The sequence below is a fragment of the Heloderma suspectum genome, chromosome 1 (genome assembly GCF_057233095.1).
Source record: "Heloderma suspectum isolate Gila_16-S chromosome 1, 16-S_ref, whole genome shotgun sequence".
NCBI lineage: Eukaryota > Metazoa > Chordata > Lepidosauria > Squamata > Helodermatidae > Heloderma > Heloderma suspectum.
The window spans coordinates 434,881,754-434,900,075 of record NC_139458.1 but is presented as its reverse complement, the minus strand read 5'-3'; the positions used below and the strand labels follow the sequence as shown (position 1 = coordinate 434,900,075).

The 18,322-nt window shown below is 44.6% G+C and overlaps 1 protein-coding gene across 39 annotated transcripts in view; it reads left to right on the top strand.

The window, feature by feature from the left end:
- The window catches only part of MSRA (methionine sulfoxide reductase A), a 331,489-nt gene that overhangs the window by 273,509 nt on the left and 39,658 nt on the right, over window positions 1-18,322 (top strand). The window lies entirely within an intron of this gene.

Genomic DNA, 18,322 nt, shown 5'->3' with positions numbered 1-18,322 from the left:
CTGGGATTTTCTCCCATTATGCAGAAGATTGCACTCATAGTGCCTTTTGACATAATTTCACTTATTTCCAATGTTTTTCTTACGTAGGCAAAATGGCACTATCCATGCATGAGAGGGAAGTATAAGCGCGCCAAGATTTGCAGAAGTATGAAAAAAATATTAGGGGGAAAATACCCTAAACGGGGCAAGGGGGCAGAGAAGAGACCCCATGCAACCCAGTAAATACTGAGCATGCTCAGTGGCCACAGAATGCTGTTGTGGGGGACAGGTAGAAGGTGGAATGGAATGGTGTATTGTAGAGGAGGACAGAGCTGGAGCTGTGAACAGAAGTTCCACACTAATGTTTTGTTGCAGGTGCCCCTGGCTTCATCTAATTTCCAACACTGTAATATGATGGGCCTAGTCATACAAACATCTTGCATTCTGGACCACATTAGCTCTCATAATGAGCTGTGGTCCAAGGAGTAGGATCAAGGAGTGGGATCAAGGAGTAACTGCCCTGGAACAAGTGTTAGGTTGGAGGATCAGACCGACAATCATTCCTAGGCTAGTCAATTGTGATGTCAGGGAGCAGAAGACTATAGTTATAGGTGTGGGGAATAAGAAGCAAAAGTGGATCAGCTGTGTGGAGCAAAGAAGCCGTTTCCATGCCAATATCCTTATATAGAATGCACTTAGCATAGTCATTTTAATAGTGCTGGTTTCCTAGGTATGTGTGGGAAGGGCATTCGCAACAAAATGACAGTCAGACCAAACTGTGCCAAGAAAATTGTCTGTGAAGGGAAAACAAATCCCAGTAGTTCAGCAGCTTTCTGAAATAACTTCTCAAATTAATGAGATATATTCAAAGGAGGCAGAAATAGTAAAAGTTTAAATTGCCAGCCAGGGTCAGACAGTGGCCCAGTGTTGTAACAATGGCTGGCCACTGGCCTCAGAGAAGTCCACAAACACAAGGCACGATGGTGGCATCTATTACCTGTAGTTCATCCTAAGCATCCTCCTCCTCCTCCTGATGGTCCTCCTCCTCTTCTTCCTCAATTGTTGTTAATGTAGCACCTGAAAATGAAAAACTAAGCACAGCACAGCATATATATTTTAAAAATAGAACAGACTCTATTCCACTGGCTTGCAATTTAAAGAGACAGGAACACAAGGGAAGGGCATACGATAGACAGAAACAAGGAGAATTCCTGTTCTAGCATCTTGTGTGCCACCTCTGAGCATCAGCTTTTGTGATCTGTTTGATAACAGTTTAACCAAAAAGATTACATCTGGGGGCACTGAGAGAGAGGGCAGAGGAAAGTTGCATGACAGAAGCCACAAGAGGCAGGAACAGGGGCAGGATCCTGTAATTAGCTGCTCACATCTCTGTCATAATAGTTGATGTGTTAACAGCAATGATCAATGTGCCAGAGATTTGGATAGTGCTTCAAGCACCAGGCTATGGTTAAGGAGACCCATGTTTACATTCCCACTTGGCCATAGAACAATGGATGACCTTGGACGCGTCGCTATTTTTCAACTAACCTACCTCACAGAGTTGTTATGAGGATAAATTGGAGAGCAGGGAGGAGAGGACCATTACCCTGCCTTGAGTTCCTTGGAGGAAAGGTAGGATTTACATGTAATCATAAAAACAGTCTGAATGATTCTCCCCGATGTCCAGAAAACAGTTGCTGAAGCCTCTCCCAAGTGACAAGCAAAGCTGTGCGTCTGCGGCAATCAAAATTCTGCACCACCATGAAAAGTGAAACTCTGCATTTGGACGTATGAAATGGCCTTAGACTGAGTCAGACAATCTGTCGTTGCAACCCAATGTCGCCCTTAGCTGCAGATGCCAGGGATTGAACTCGGAACCTTCTGCATGCTCTACCACTATAATATGGCCCCTTCACTAGCTTGCCCAAGTGTCTACAAATAAAATCTGTGTATATGTGCAATATACACTGCCCAGAGAGCTTCAGCAATTGAGCGCTATAGAAATGTAATAAATGACGCAAGTGTACACATACACACACTCTTTACATATATGGATTATCCACATTTGTATCAAGCCTCTTAAATGCATAATTCTGCAGCTTTTACTATTTTGCATAAATCTGCTTCTGCTAGTCATGTAGAAGGGCAAGGAGCAATGCCGGCCATCTAAATTGCACCCTTTTGTGGGTAGAAATCTTACTGAGCACACCCCCCCTCCCATACCCACATCTTTCCTGCAAGCATAAAGGGTAGAGCAGTTGTGCCCAACCTAGTGCCCTCCAGACGTTTTGGACTTCAACTCCCATCAGCCCCAGCCAGCATAGCCAATGGTCAGGAATGCTGGGAATTTTAGTCCAAAACATCTGGCGGTCACCAGGTTGGGGAAGGCTGGGCTAGAGACCTGCTTTACTGCAAGCATATTAATGTGACTTCAGTCCTCCTTTAACCTAAATATGTGTCTCAACATGGCAACTGCTGGTATTTATAATTCTGGAGGCAGCTGATTTGAACTTCAGGGTGTGATGGCCATTGCAAAGATATATTATACTTGCAACCCAATACTGAAGGCACAACAATTAAGCCTTTATACCTTAAAGCCATTTAGATGCACTGAGTTCCATAAACTACCTTCTTGGGAGCAAGTTCCCTTTCAACATGATTGATGGTGAGATTTGACTTTCTGCCTGGGTGGTATGAGCCACGCTTTGTCTGTTCAAGCCAGCTGGGAGTTTTTTTCTTCCACTTTCTAATCTTATTCCTTCCCCTGAAGGCATATCTCAAATGGTAGACCATGGGCCTGCCCATCTTCTTTTTTTCTTTTTTCTTTTTTTTAAACAAAGGCATTTACATAACATATTGATTTGTCAGTATAAGCTTCTGTTTCTGTGTGATACAAATGCAGTTTTTTAAAACCTGGATCAAAATGTACTGTGAAAAGAGGAGAGTAGTTTCCTTATGTATGTTGCTTTCACTCAAAACATATACCTCAGGAAAACAGACATTCACACTGCTTGTCACTTTTTTTTTTTTAAGCCGAGTAATGCAGGGGGACATGATCAAGGTATATAAAATTATGCATGGTGTGGAGAAAGTGGATAGGGAGACATTTGTCTTCCCCTCTCATAATACTGGAACCCAGTGGGGTCATCCCATGAAGCTGAATGGTGGGAGATTCAGGACAGATAAAAGGGAGGACTTCTTCACACAGCGCAGAGTTAAACTAGGGAATTCACTACCACAGGATGTAGTGATGGCCACCAATTTGGATTTACAAGGGGAGGATAAGGATATCAGTGGCTACTAGTCATGGTGGCTATATTCTGCCTCCAGGATCAGAGGCAGTATGCCTATATACACCAGTTGCTGGGGAACATGGGTGTGGGGATGCTGTTGCACTCATACCCTTCTTGTGCGCTTCCTACAGTCGCCTGGTTGGCTACTGTGGGAAGCAAATGCAGGACTAGATAGGCCTTTGGTCTGATCCAGCAGCGCTCTCCATATGTTCTCCCTCCACCCTGTTGAATTTTCCCAGAGTGAAAATTCCCAGAATACTGAGCTTGATCAAAAGCCTTCCTTTTTCCAACAGAAGGAGTCTTCCCTTGGTGAAGGAAGCTCCTGTCAGAGGAAGGGTGTCTTTGGATCCAACTTTCTGAATTTTGGAGGAAGCAAACCATCAACAGCACTTCCCAACTAAGTCGAAACTATTGGCCCTAGATATTGTGTTGACAGGGATTTCTTGATAGGAATAACAACAACGGTGAATGAAGCAGTCCAGTAGAGGGAAATGCTAACCACCATTGTAAGATGATTCAGAGGCCAGTAGGGACGTATGCAATTTTTTTTTCAGTTTGTTTTTGACAAGAATCTATCCAATTCACATCTACCAGACTGAAACACCGACTGGGATGCAATCTGTGGTCGAAGTCTGTACGTTTCTGAGCTTGCAACATGATTCACATAACATCATCAAAAAGTGCACCTGACAAATGCATATTAACGTGCATTTAAAAAATGTGTGCTTTTGAAAAATGTGCATAAATTCTTTAATCAATGGGAGAAGAATGCATACATTTAAAATGCGCACAATTGATGTGTACATTTGGGGGGGCAGCGCACAAAAATGTGCACAAGAATTTGTGCAAAAAGAAAAAAAGATCACAGTATGAAACAGAGATGAGTCAAAATGAGCTTCGAGCTGGAATTTGAAGAACTTTCATGTGCTTGGATTTTGCTGATCCGCACATCAAAAATGGGCCAGATCCATACATCCAAGCACCAGGAGGCTGCAGAGGAAGCAGGCAGGGGGCCAGACTGGTGAGCCTGACATGAGCTTAGACTGCTGACGCCAGTGAGGATACCCGTCCAATCACAGCCATTTACCTGCCCAATGCTGAGTCTTTGTGAGGAGCTAGAAGTAAGATGATGATTCTGCTAGACTCTTGCATGTGATGTGAAGTGACATCCCTGTGAGATTAGGTTGTTAATCTTTTGCAGTTTGAGGAATGGTAACTGAGGTGGAGACTTCTCCAGAGCCACTTGGGAGATCTTTGACTGACACAGGAGAGGTCCTGATTCAGGTAGAAGCTCAGCATGCAAGTCTACCAGTCCCCTGTTTGAATTTGATTACTGCTTTTGACTCACACAATTGATAATTAAGCCATAGCATGGATTAGCAGTCTTACCCTATCATTTTTTTATCACAATGATGCTTTGGATTTTGCTTCATTTTTCTATTTATTTATATTTTTTGCCATCTTCTTTTGCTATTTCCAGCCTACCCATTGTGACCTAGTGCCCTCTAAATATTTTGGACTATATCTCTCATATGCCCCAGCCAACATGGGCAGTGGTCAGGGATTATGGGAATTGTAGTCCAAAACATCTGGAAGTCACGAGGTTGCCTATCCCTGAGCTAAAGCATTGTAGGAATGGTGGACAGCAAGATCCAGCCCTGAGCTAGTGTAGTACAGCCTTTGCCACCTGGTGTCCTCAAGATGTGTTGGACTACAACACCCATCCTCCTGTCAGGGGAAGGTGGGAGTTGTAGTCCCAGCACATCTGGAAGGCACCATGTTGGCAGAAGCTGCAGGAGCAAGTCTCATGGGAAAGTACAGAGCATGCTGGGAATTGCAGTTTCATGGTGCACAAGTCATCATAGCCCCCCTGGATCTCCTCTCCCATGCCTCACAAGTAGGGATGGGTGAATCATTTGATTTCCAGTCCATGTTACTTTCGTGCTCACCCAGAAGGTTTTTCTGTCCCATTTCCTCATTAATCTGCACATAAATAATCTGCACAAAAATTTTCATTTAAATACACATTTCTAGAGTCTATTTTCTTTTTTTTTTAATGCATTGTGCTAATTTTATTTTTGAGCCAAGGACTACACTGGAGCATTTGTAAACTGTGCAATCCAGTGAATAGCTCACTTCCGACCTCATGTTCGTCCAGGAAGTGCAGAATAGGTCGTGGGCATGGGATTTACTTCTGAGTCAACATGCAAAGTATTGCACTGTTAGCCTCTGTTTTAGCTTTCTTTGCCTTTTAAAAAAGTGTATAGAGGTGTATAACCACCTATCATATAGGTTATATTATTATAGGATAAAGGAGGATAATGGCTACTTCCCAGGTTTATTTCCCCTCTTAAAATGATGGGTCCTATATTTGAAATAGACAAAATGCTCCATTCGGACACAGGAGGCTGAAATCCAAACTTTGGATTGATGCTTTCCTTAGCATCAGGATCACTTAGGTTGGCTTGCACAAATAATTGTCCCCCAGCTTAACATACCTCAAATGGTTGTTGAAAATGGGATAAAAACATGTTATGATGACCCGCTTGAGTCCTTGGGGTAGGTGGGCAAGAAATCTTGAATAGTTTTTGAGAATGGGTACCTGACTAAGCACGCATGATAAAGGACTGCAGGAACTAAACAAAAGAGGAAGAGGAAAAAGAGAGTGTAATATATATGTATGTATGTATATGTATATATACGTACACCATGCTTTTGGCATAATGGTGGGAGCATTGCCTGCCTCCCCTTCTTCTATTCTTTACACAGATTTTCTATTCCTGCAGCCACCTCCTTTTTAAGATCCAAATGGACTTGATTAGAAGGGGTGAAATGTATTTTAATAGACTTCCCATGGGTCTGTTCCTAGGCAATCTGACTTACGTAAGATTCATTGCCTATCATCTGGAGTCTAATATTTTAAGATCACCTCAGTGACCTGAAGCTGCTGAGAATGAAGCTCACCAGCCATGGGGGAATTTTTAGATGGAACATTGCTGTTAAAATATATCAGCTGCAGAAGTAGGTTCCTCCTGCTGCTCCTTCTTGAAGGAGTACAAAATCTGGCCTTGTTGCTGACCTGAACATTAGGTTACGCTACCTACACATTTTAAAGAGCAGGCATTTGCAAAATATAAGACTAACGCCAATAGTAAGCATTTATCTAGCACTTAAGAGCAGGGGTGGAGAGCCTGTACTGTTCCCAGTGTTGCTGGACTCCAACCCCCATCAGCCCCAGATAGCAGGGCCAGTGGTTAGGGATGATGGGAAATGTAGTCCAGCAACCCGTGGAGGGCCACAGGTTCCCCATGCCTGACTTGCGAGTGTTCATCATATACATTATCACAGTAGCACTGATAGCTCATTCTCCATCTCTAAATGTATCAGGAGTGGATTGGCCTGGCATCTGGGTAAGAGCCCAGGGTCCTCGGAGCCACATATTCAAAGGAGCTGTGGAACGTGTTGTCTGGCCAACTGCACAGCTCAGCCAGTGGCCATGATGGCATGGAATTGTGTGAGTTATATAGTCCCAACACATCTGGATGGCATCAGGTTGGGGAAGGTTGGGCTAAGAGAAAATAAACCAGGGTGTAGGGGGGTGGGGGACATCTAAGGAGCTGTCCGGGGTACTATCTTCTACCTTCTCAGCCTCTGGAAGCTTTGCCTGGACATTTTCATCTGGTTTCTCTAATTAAATTCCAAACTTGTAAAAAAGATTCTCGGGATGTTCTGCTTCATGGTCCCAAACCAGATTTCGTACTTGTCCTGGTTTTTATGAGAGTGTTGTGGTGGATGGAGCAGAATGCAGAAGATATTCAAATCACAGTGTGATTGTGGAGGGGGTGGGGGGAAACCTTGATATTGGGACAAAATGTTCTTCTGGGTTCCTGGGAGCCCTGTTTGCCCCTTGCAGTGCCAGAGGCACCCGGGGACCTCTGCGGGTCAAAGCCAATTCATTTTGGATCCACCTGGACACCAAATGGGTCTGAGTTCAATTCAGAATCGATTTGATGGGTGGAGAGCTGGTTGTCCAAACTCTCCTGCTTTCAGGTTCAAGCCCATCACTTACCTGTACACGTGGTCAAGGACTTCGTTTGCTTCCAGAGTGCTAGGCAGTGCCAGCTTTTAAAAACTAGGGCTGCCCTGCGTCCAAGGACAGGAGACCTCCTTTGCCCTCGGTGGGGAAGCTATAAATCCCGGCGGTTCAAAGGGGGTCAGATCCATCCAGTCCCCTTGCTTTGGCAATAATGCACATTTGTTAAAGCGCTGATGGGTAGAAGAAACTTCTAGCTAATTTCGGCCTCTCTTTCCCCTTGGGAGTCTCACTACTGTTCTTAATTTCCTGACCAGCTTGTGCCCCCCCTCCCCACTCCTTTCCTAGCATCTGTGGTTGTTTCGAATGGAGCTGCGCTACCTGCTGCTCTGACTCTCTAACATACCATACATGTTGCATTGCCAAGCAGTGAACTGCCAGCCATCTGCCATCCAAATCAAAATTTACATTGTTTCTTCTTAAAATAACGCCTTCAGAATACCAAGCAACTCTCTGCATCAGGTTTTCGGAATTGAAATCCAGCCAGAATGGTTTTGTTTTTTTTAAGGGCGGCGGGGAGAGGAAAGAAATGCCAAATGTGCCTCAAACAGGAACGTCAGGGGAAGAACTTCAGAGGACTGAAAGGTTTTGTTTGGTTTTGGGTATTTCCCTCTCCTTGCTGTCTGATCAGCACAGAGCAGGGAAAAAGATAGCAAAAGGCAATCTAGTCCAGGGATTTATGAGCTCCCAGTTCATAAATCTGATCCACCATGTTCCACAGCCAGAGAGAAGAAGCACTTCAGAACACATTGCTGCAGAGGACTCCTGCAAGTGAGCCAAGTCACATCGAAGGGGGGGGGGAGGGAGTAAATATAGCACCAGTAATTATTAATGTAGTTGTTTATACTTTTTTGTCCTTTCCAGCCTTCCCCTGTTTGTCCTCACTACAACCTGGAAGGTAGGAAATGACAGGATTTTACAGTGGGGAGTAGAAGCTGAGAAGCAAAGATGTACCAAGCCTTCTCAGGGATTCCACAGACAAGAATTTGACCCCAAGTTGAAGCCCAAAACTCTAGCCATCCTCCAGAGCAGCCTGGCTCTAGTATATTTCATGCCATGACTGCAGTGTCCACCACTGCCCTTCCAAAGCAGCAACAATAACCAGAAGGAAAGGGTGATGAGATATTTTGCCTCTTGAACACAGTGGTATGGTGCAAAGACAAATTGGTATCAAGTTGAGGCTGGACAGCCATCTGTCAGGGATGCTCTGACTTGGATTCCTGCATTGAGCAGGGGGTTGGACTCGATGGTGTTGTAGGCCCCATCCAACCCTACTGTTCTATGATTCTGTGATCAGCCAGGCTGCAAATGTCTATGAGATTCTGGAACTGTGACCACGGCAGCACCTGCAGTGGGTTTCAATACAAGTCACATCTAGAACCTATTCAGTGAGCAATCCAAGCTACAACCCTGTTACAATGCAGTTTTCAGTTCACCCAGAAAAAAAAACCCTGTGGGAGGTGAGTCTTATAGCTCTGAGCTTAGAATTTGCTTATCAGTTATTATTAACTTTTATATATCACCTTATTTGCTAAAAAGCCATCAAGGCAATGTACAACAATTTAAAACAGAAAAACCTTAATAATAAAAACAAGAGCATTAAAAACAATTAAACAGTAAAACAATTACATAATTTAAAAGGCCAAATTAAAAAGGTGTGTCTTCACAGCTTTGCCAAAGGCCAAGAGAGGTTTTTTTGGGGGGACGGGGGGGATCGTTCTTGAGGGAGTACATTCCACAGTTCGGGGGTGGCACAGGAGAAAGCACTTTTATGCATGCCCAACAATTGGGCCTCTGTGGGTAATGTTGTCTTTAAGAGGGCCTCACCTGTAGATCCTAATAACTGGGCAGATTCATAGTGAGACAGGTGGCCTGCTAAAGCATATTTGTGAGTAAAATGAGGAGATGGATATACAAAATATGTGGGCTTTCAGAGCTGCCATATGCATTGAGTCAGATAGGTACTTGTGATTATTACCAATCCAGGATGCTGCAAAGGGAGCCCCAGAATAGCACATTCCCTCCTAGTGCCCACTATTCAAATCTCAAAGCTAGACTGCTTCAAGTTTATCCTAGGTGGCATAGCTAAGCGGTGGCTGTTTTGCTTCCTTGGTCTCTTTTCCTTGGGAGGCATTCGCAAACACACTATTTTGCCTGTTCATGTAATCACATTCAATTGTGAGAGTAGACTGCCATATTTTATTGAAAAGACCATTCCCATCTGGCTATATGGGGATCATATGAACTTTAGCCTTCTAGAGAGTCAGTATTATTTTTTACAGAAAATAATTGCTTTGAAATATATTCCCTGGAAATTATTCCTTGGAATAATTGCCGGAGTCTGTACCTGAGTATTTTAGGGAAGCACCGCAACTTTTTAATATGACGTTTAATGACCAAGGCTAATCTTTTGAAGGGGCGCAAAAAGCAATGGAAGCCATGTTGGTCCATAAGACAAAAATAATCCAAAATCCACAGTCAGGTAGTATCTTTAGTAGGGCCAACCAAAATGTCACCATACAGTAAGTAAACTTTTATGTTCTCCAGAACTTTTCATCAGGCTAAATTTTAAGCAAAATGGGGGCAGGTGTGCAGGGAAAAAGCTGGCTTGATGTTTTAGCCACAAAGTCTGGATTTGGTCATAGTCTTAAAACAGAGTATAGGAGGAGATAGTAGATGTAATTGGATTAGATCCAATAGATGGGAGAAACATACAATGACTGATGCCCACTTTTGAAAACATAAAAGTCAGCCGTTACCTGGATCTGTCTCTATCCTTAATTGAAATACACAGGCACCTAGTCAGTGGCAAAGGAATACAAAGGGGAAAAAACCTGGGGAGTCATTTTAGCTGGTGTACTAGGCATTAAGAAAGGCAATACAGGCCAAATTGGATCGCATGGCTTAGTGGTTGGAGGGAATGTTTGCTGACTATTTTGTGGCATGTCCGTTGGATCAAATAAAGGTATTGCCCAATCGTGTGTTTTGAAAGTTTGGAGGAGGGTGAGATTTGCATAGGTTTTGTTGTGGTGTGTGTGTTTTTCTACATCATGTTTTTAAACTGTAAATTCCCTAAGGGTGCGGCTGGCTAGAAATCTGAGTAAACAATAAATAAGCTTTAATTGGCTATCTCTATGCAAAATTACCCTCAATCTCAAAACTGCAAGTTTCATGACTGGAACTGTTGCTGTACATAGTGGGTGCTGCAGCCGATTATGTTGTTTCAGAATTAATTTGCATTTTTTATTTATGACACAGGTCACTGGAAGAAATAAGCCATACGTAAATTGAGAAACATTCTGTCATATGATATTAAATTTGTTTCCTTGCACATTTAACCCTTGTCAATTGGCTGAGTCATCTTTCAGTTTTGACCAGAACCTTGGGCAGACTTTCAGTATCAGATGACATTAGAACTCATAGTTGTGCAGCAATAGAGGTTCCTCTGGAATGGCAGACCTTCCTCTTTCATACTATGGCATATCTGTGAATCATTACGAAGAGTTATCTGTCACGAACAGCACAGAAGCATCCAGTTTAGCATCACAGCCACCACATCCTGAGGGTCTCCACTTTTGTCTATGGATCTGGTAGACTGTCAACCAGTTCATCAGAGCCTCTCCTTTGGGCATCTTGACCACTGCTTACCCCCATACAAACACTAACAGTGGTAGATATGTATCAGAGAGAGTTATGTGCTAGTGCTAGAACAGTTGCTGTGCATAGAACTAAAAACTTGCATCGTAACCCTGGAACCCACTTACAGTCCTGCGAAGCCGATTGATGTCCTTGACAGTTAAACTCACATAATGTGTTTTCTCCAATTTATATCACGTCCTCTTCTAGATTAGAAGGATGATCACTGTATTATACAACTGAAAATGCTTCTATATCTCTTAAGCCTGTTTATGCAAGGTTCTACCCCAGCCTTCCCCAGCCTGGTGCCTTCCAGATGTGTTATACTACAACCCCCATCACTCCCAGCCATCATGGGCTGATGGGAGTTGTAGTCCAACACATCTGGATGGCCCCAGCTTGGGGAAGGCTGTTCTACCCATTATTCCAGCTCTTCAAGAAAGCTACCCCTCTTCTTCCAAATATAGCCCACCCAATACCACTTATTAAAAAGGTACCAGAGATTAATTAACGGAATCCGGAGATTAATGGATTCCGTTGGATTCCAGAGGGCTCTGGGGGATTTTCCTGCTGGTATGGCTGGTGCTCCTGTTGAAGCCCAGGTCGCTCTGTGGAATGCAGAGATGACTCGGGCGGTTGACACGATCGCGCCCAAGCGCCCTCTCCCTCTGAGCAGAGCCCGGCCAGCTCCTTGGTATACACCTGAGCTGAGGGCAATGAAGCAAGAGGGGAGACGGCTAGAACGCAGGTGGAGGAAAACTTGTGCTGAGTCTGACCGAACACAGGTAAGAGCCCACTATCGAGCCTACTCTGTGGCGGTGAGGGTGGCAAAGAGGCAGTTCTTTTCCACCAGCATTGCATCTTCTCAGTGTCGCCCGGCGGAGCTTTTCCGAGTGGTTCGCAGCCTGTTACATTCTGGGCCAGGGAGAGAGACGGTGGAACCCTCGGTAGCACGCTGTGACGGGTTTGCGCGGCACTTTGAGGATAAAGTCGCTCAGATTCGTCATGAATTGGACACCACGATTAATGCAGTTCCATTGGTAGAGGCGTTCAGAGCACCGTCTGGTCCAGTTTTATTGGATGAGTTTCAGTTACTGAGGCCTGAGGATGCGGACAAGGTGCTTGGCCAAGTCCGATCGACCACTTGTGTGCTTGACCCTTGCCCTTCCTGGCTTATTAAATCAAACAAGGAGGGGTTGTCCAGCTGGGTCCAGGAGGTTGTAAATTCCTCCTTGAGAGAGGGAGTGGTGCCTGCCGCTTTAAAAGAGGCAGTAATTAGACCACTCCTGAAAAAGCCTAACCTGGACCCAGAGGATGTTAACAATTATAGGCCAGTGGCCAACATCCCCTTCCTGGGCAAGGTGCTTGAGCGGGTGGTTGTAGGACAGCTCCAGGCACTCTTGAATGAAACGGATTATCTAGATCCATTTCAATCGGGCTTCAGGCCTGGTTTTGGAACGGAAACTGCCTTGGTCGCCCTGTGGGATGACCTCTGCCGGGAGAGGGACAGGGGGAGTGCGACCCTGTTGATTCTCCTGGACCTCTCAGCGGCTTTCGATACCATCGACCATGGTATCCTTCTGGATAGGTTGTCTGGGTTGGGAGTTGGAGGCACTGCACTACAGTGGTTCCGCTCCTACTTGGATGGCCGATTCCAGAAGGTGGTGCTGGGGGATTATTGCTCTGTGCCATGGCAATTGTGCCATGGGGTTCCACAGGGCTCTATTCTATCCCCCATGCTGTTTAACATCTACATGAAACCGCTGGGGGAGGTTATCCGGAGGTGTGGGCTGAGGTGCCATCAATATGCGGATGACACCCAGCTCTACCTCTCTTTCTCATCAAAACCAGGTGAGGCAGTGGCTGTTCTGAACCAGTGCCTCGGCACGGTAATGGACTGGATGAGGGCCAATAAACTGAAACTCAATCCAGACAAGACGGAGGTACTGTTAGTGGGTGGTTCGTCTGCCCGGCTAGGTGATAATCAACCTGTTCTGGAGGGGGTTGCACTCCCCCTAAAGGATCAGGTTCGTAGTTTGGGGGTGCTCTTGGATCCAGAACTGTCACTTGAGGCACAGGTGAACTCAGTGGCACGGAGCACTTTTTATCAGCTTAGGCTGGTATACCAACTACGCCCTTATCTGGACAGAGAGAGCCTAGCTACAGTTATCCATGCTCTGATAACTTCTCGTCTGGATTACTGCAATGCGTTATACATGGGGCTGCCTTTGAAAACGGTCCGGAAACTTCAGCTGGTCCAAAATAGGGCAGCAAGATTGTTAACAGGGACTGGCCTGCGAGCTCATATTACGCCAGTACTTTTCCAGCTGCACTGGCTGCCGGTCCATTTCCGGGCCCGATTCAAAGTGCTGGTGTTAACATTCAAAGCCCTTAACAGCTTGGGGCCAGGTTACCTGAAGGATCGCCTCCTCCCATATGTGCCTGCCCGGACCTTAAGATCATCATCAGCGGCCCTCCTCCGTGAGCCCCTGCCAAAGGAAGTGAGGCGGGTGGCTACTAGGAGGAGGGCTTTTTCTGTTGTGGCACCCCGGTTCTGGAATGAGCTCCCTAGTGAGGTTCGCCTGGCGCCTACATTGTACTCCTTTCGGCGCCAGGTGAAGACCTTTTTATTTTCCCAGGCATTTTAGCTTTCTAAATTTTTATCTTTGCTGTTTTAAATCTGTATTTTAAACTCCTGTACTGCTGCTAGGTTTTATTGTGGTTGTATTGTTATATTGTGGTTTTAATGTTCTATATATTTTAAATTGTTTTATTGTGTGTTGTTTGGTTTTAGTTTTTGTGAACCGCCCAGAGAGCTTCGGCTATTGGGCGGTATAGAAATAAATAAATAAAATATAAATAAATAAATAAATAAAAATAAATACCACCCATTTGACATCCCTGTATATTTCCATTTTACTCCAATCCTGAAGACTGTGGATGGTAGGGCAGTTGCTGTGGTACATGGATCCCTTCAAATGCAGAATCCTTGTATTTTGAGTGCAGAGGTATCAACCCTTCTGCCTACTCTGGAATACCTGGGAAGTGACCTTTCATTGGTACTGCAGGATTTCTCCTGCCCTGATTGGTCCCTGCTGATCAGACTTTCATTGGCTGGGAGCTTCATATACATTGTTTTAGGCAAGGTCAGATCTTCAGAGCTGGGAGATCATCCGTGGCCCACACGTGAGAGAACACCTGATCTTAAAAAACAGAAAGGGTGTAATGGTTGGAGTGTCAGACCAGGACCTGGGAGACCCAGACTCAAATCCCCGCTCAGCCATCAACCTCACTGGGTGACCTTGGGCCAATTGCACTATTTATTTTATTTATTTATTTCATTTCTATACCGCCCAATAGCCGAAGCTCTCTGGGCGGTTCACAAAAATTAAAACCAAACAACACACAATAAAACAATTTAAAATATATAGAACATTAAAACCACAATATAACAATACAACCACAATAAAACCTAGCAGCAGTACAGGAGTTTAAAATACAGATTTAAAACAGCAAAGATAAAAATTTAGAAAGCTAAAAAACCTACCTTACAGGGCTGTTGTGAAAATAAAACAGGGGAACCATATATTCCACCCTGAGATTCTTAAAGGAAGAGTTAGGTAATCATGATTCATTACATGTGGAATGGAATGCCAGGAAAATAAACAGAGAAACAAAATGGCTAAATGAAGCTACATTCTGTAAAGAGCGGAATTAGGAAAGACTTTGTGCATTTTGGCTTGGCTTTGCAGCAAAATAATGATCCCTGGCAATCGTTCAGTGTACCAGTGCTATATAAAATGCATGTATTTAGCACCAACCGAAAACTGCAGAGTTTTAAAAGCAGGGCAGGAATCAAATCAAAAGTTTACAGGCCCCACCAAGATATGCACTTGGATGCAGAGTAGGCCTTGCTGCAAAACTGCCTTGACAGCACAGTGAGAGAAGAGCATCTGACTTCCTTAAGTATATCACCAGGAACAGTGTGTACATTCCAAAAGTACATTTCTTGGAGCAGCTTTGGATGTCATGGAGATGCTTGGCTGGCTGAATGCAGGAGGATTTGCACGTTCAGCTGGCATCCGGAGCCGCTTTCGGGTAGGATGGTGACTTGGAGGCTGTTTTCAGCTCCTTCGCTCACCACCCACTGCCCAAACCTAAAGACAATGCTGCCTGGCACATGAAGCGCGTGATCCTTTCACACCATCCTAGCACCATCTTTCCATCAAAAAATCATGAGGCTGGAGAGCACTGGGTGAGAATTTGTTACAGAGAGAATTAATGTTCTCTCTGACAAGGGGACATGCTTTCCTCTGGCTGTCCTCCAGAGTACACCCCCCCCCCCTTTGATCTTGCCAATTTTATTTGGGAACATGTTCTCTAACTGGGATCTTCTTTAGTGATTTAGTCTGTAACTTTCACTTTAAACTAAAATAAGACGAGGCATCAAAGAGGGCTGGAAGGATTGGGCAGTTTTTACTCTCCACGTGCAGGCTGACACTTCCCGACACCACATTAACCCATCTGGAATAATGGGTACCCCATAGTTAGTTGCATGCGAAGGCAAGCAGACGGTCATGTATCACTGTCGTTGGTGCTGCTGAAAATTGGTTCTGCGTATTCACATGGCCCTAAAAGGGGCTTAGACAAATTAATGTAGGATAAGATTATCAATGGCTACTAGTCATGATGGCTGTATACTGCCTCCAGCAGTATGCCTCTGTATAGCAGTTGCTGGGGAACGTGAGTGGGAGGGTGCTCTTGCACTCGTGTCCTGTTTGTGGGCTTCCCTTTGGGGCAGCTGGTTGGCCACTGTGTGAATGGAATGGTGGACTAGATGGACCCTTGGTCTGATTCAGCAGGGCTCTTCTTATGTTCTCTAGAAAAATAAAAATGACTGTCCTCAAATGTGAACATTTTTTATGTCTCCCAAATGCAACTACTGTGCAATAAGGCATGCATTTGGAGGACAGAGGCCAAGACAGGATCACAGCAATATCATTTACCCTCCCTTCTGCTTTAGGTTCAGGCCATAAGGACCAGAAGTCTCATTTCCACCCCTTTGACCAAGGTGTCGGCTTCACATTTTGGCGTGTGCAGGTGTGTGTGTGTATGAAAGACAGAAAGACTGACAACATAGTTTTAAAATATATTTTAAGCTAAACATTTCGGCTTCTGTCCTCATCAGTAGCTGTGCTGTTACATTTTTAATTTTACCTTCAGACTGATTTCATCCACAGTGGATCCAGAGTCTCCTTGTTGCTTTGCTGTTGTGCTGCTTTACACCAACACATGTGCGCGCGCACACACACACACACACACGTTTGTGGTTTGCACAAGCCAGGCCCATGAGTCTTTCTTGTATTCTGCAATGCTGGCACACATAGCGAACAGAGGAATGCGATCTTTTTCTTCTACTGATCTGTTCAAGGACAAAAAGGAACACCAGAGCCCTTTAGAGCATCTCTCCTCTCCAGTGCCCTTCCAGTCTTAAAAGGCTTCTGTGTGTAAAATCTTTGCTGTCATCCGTGCATTCGTGAACAAGAAATGGAGCCTTCGTTACGATGGGTCATCCTGTCAAGGCCGTTCTGTATTCTGAGTCTGACCAGAGGGAGGGAGATGGGCGGGCTCTCAGGCCAGCATTTGAGAGGAAGCAATGGACCCATTGGTCAGTTTGCTCAGTTCTTATCCATCTTGTTCCTATTTGTTAGTCTTATTCTTATTCCCGTTTGTTTTTTTTTTAATAATATTTTGTGTATAGTCCTTCATATGTTTGGTTTGTAAAAAGCCCCTGGGTTACATTTTCTTGAAATGCAGAATCCATTTAATTTAAACTGGGAAAGCAGCCCTTCAGTATTCTACTACAGTTAGAAATGAAACGAAAGTGGGGGCGGGGGGGAGCTGACGAAATCCTGAGGTTTTCCGTCATTTGAAATGTGCATGCAACAAAAAAAAACAGTGTTCATATTCTCCTGATTTGATTTTTTTAAGAATTGTTTTTCAACATCTTACAAAAATGTTTGAATTGTAAAGCTTTGAATGTGGCATGTTGAGAAATAACATCCATGTGTCACATTTGGAGGGATGGGGGAGCCCCTGCTTTGCATGTAAAAGATTCCAGGTTCAATCCCCAGCACCTCCAGGTAAGGCTGAGGAAGACCCTGATCTGAACCCTTGTAGAGCTGTTGCCAGTCAGTGACCCAGTTTGCACCTTGTAACATCCCATGATTAACATGGGCTCAAACTCTGGATTGTTTGTCCTCCGACAATCCAGTATGTCAGATTCGGACATCACGATAAACAACCAAGGATGGAGCATTTCTGCGTTGTTTATTGCAGCATGAACAGGCAAACCAGCACATTCACTCGCTCCTGCTCATCTTCTTAAGAACCTACAGTTGGTTAACTGTGGGTTGATATGGCAGGCAAACCAGGCCTCTGAGTTGCTGTGTTGCTGCCATCAGATCCATCCATTAGATGAACGGCTGAAGGTGCTGGTTCTTTTAAAGTATGCCTCAAAGATGAATTAAAACCAGACAAGATTCAAGAAGTTGCATTTGAATTCTAATAGCTTGCTGCTGTTTAGAAATGTTGTTCTCTTGTTTGTTTCATTTATATCCTGCCTTTCCTCCAGGAAGTCCAAGGTGGCATACATGAGCTTCCCCATCCATTAAAGTGAATGGGTGGTTGGGGAAGCTCCACCCACATCTGCTCCTTTACAGCATCGCAGGAGCAGTTACCGTGTGAGTGACAGAAGCTACCTTAGGAACATAGGAGGCATCCTTATACTGAGTCCATCAAGCTCAGTGCTGTTGACGCTGACTGGCAGCAGTGGCTCTCCAGAATTTTAGGCAGGAGTTTTTCCTGGAGATGCCAGGGGTCGAACCTGGAACCTTCTGCATGCAAAGCAGGGCCTGTGCCACTGAGCTATGGGCCTCCCCCTTGCAATCAGCAGTAAAAGAAGTCCATGGCCCACTTAAAATACTTTTTAGAAGACATTAGAAATTTAAAGAAAAGTCAGGAGTAGCTGAATAGAGAAAAGCAATTGTAAAGATTCTCTGATTCCTCTGGGTGGTGTGGGTGGCAAGATGTGTGTGTGTGGGGGGGTATGTGTCAACTGTTCTGTTGTTTCTAACGAATCAAGGAGCTAATTTGAAACTTGGCAGCATCTAGCATCACTTGCTTGTGGAGACTGTAGCCATATTGCATCATCTGGATACGTGCTGCTTTGGCTCACCCAGCTTTTTTCTTACTGCAGCTGCAGTGCAGCAAAATGTCCAAAGTGCAGTGCAGCAGATGCTCTTTCACGCATCTTTATAAA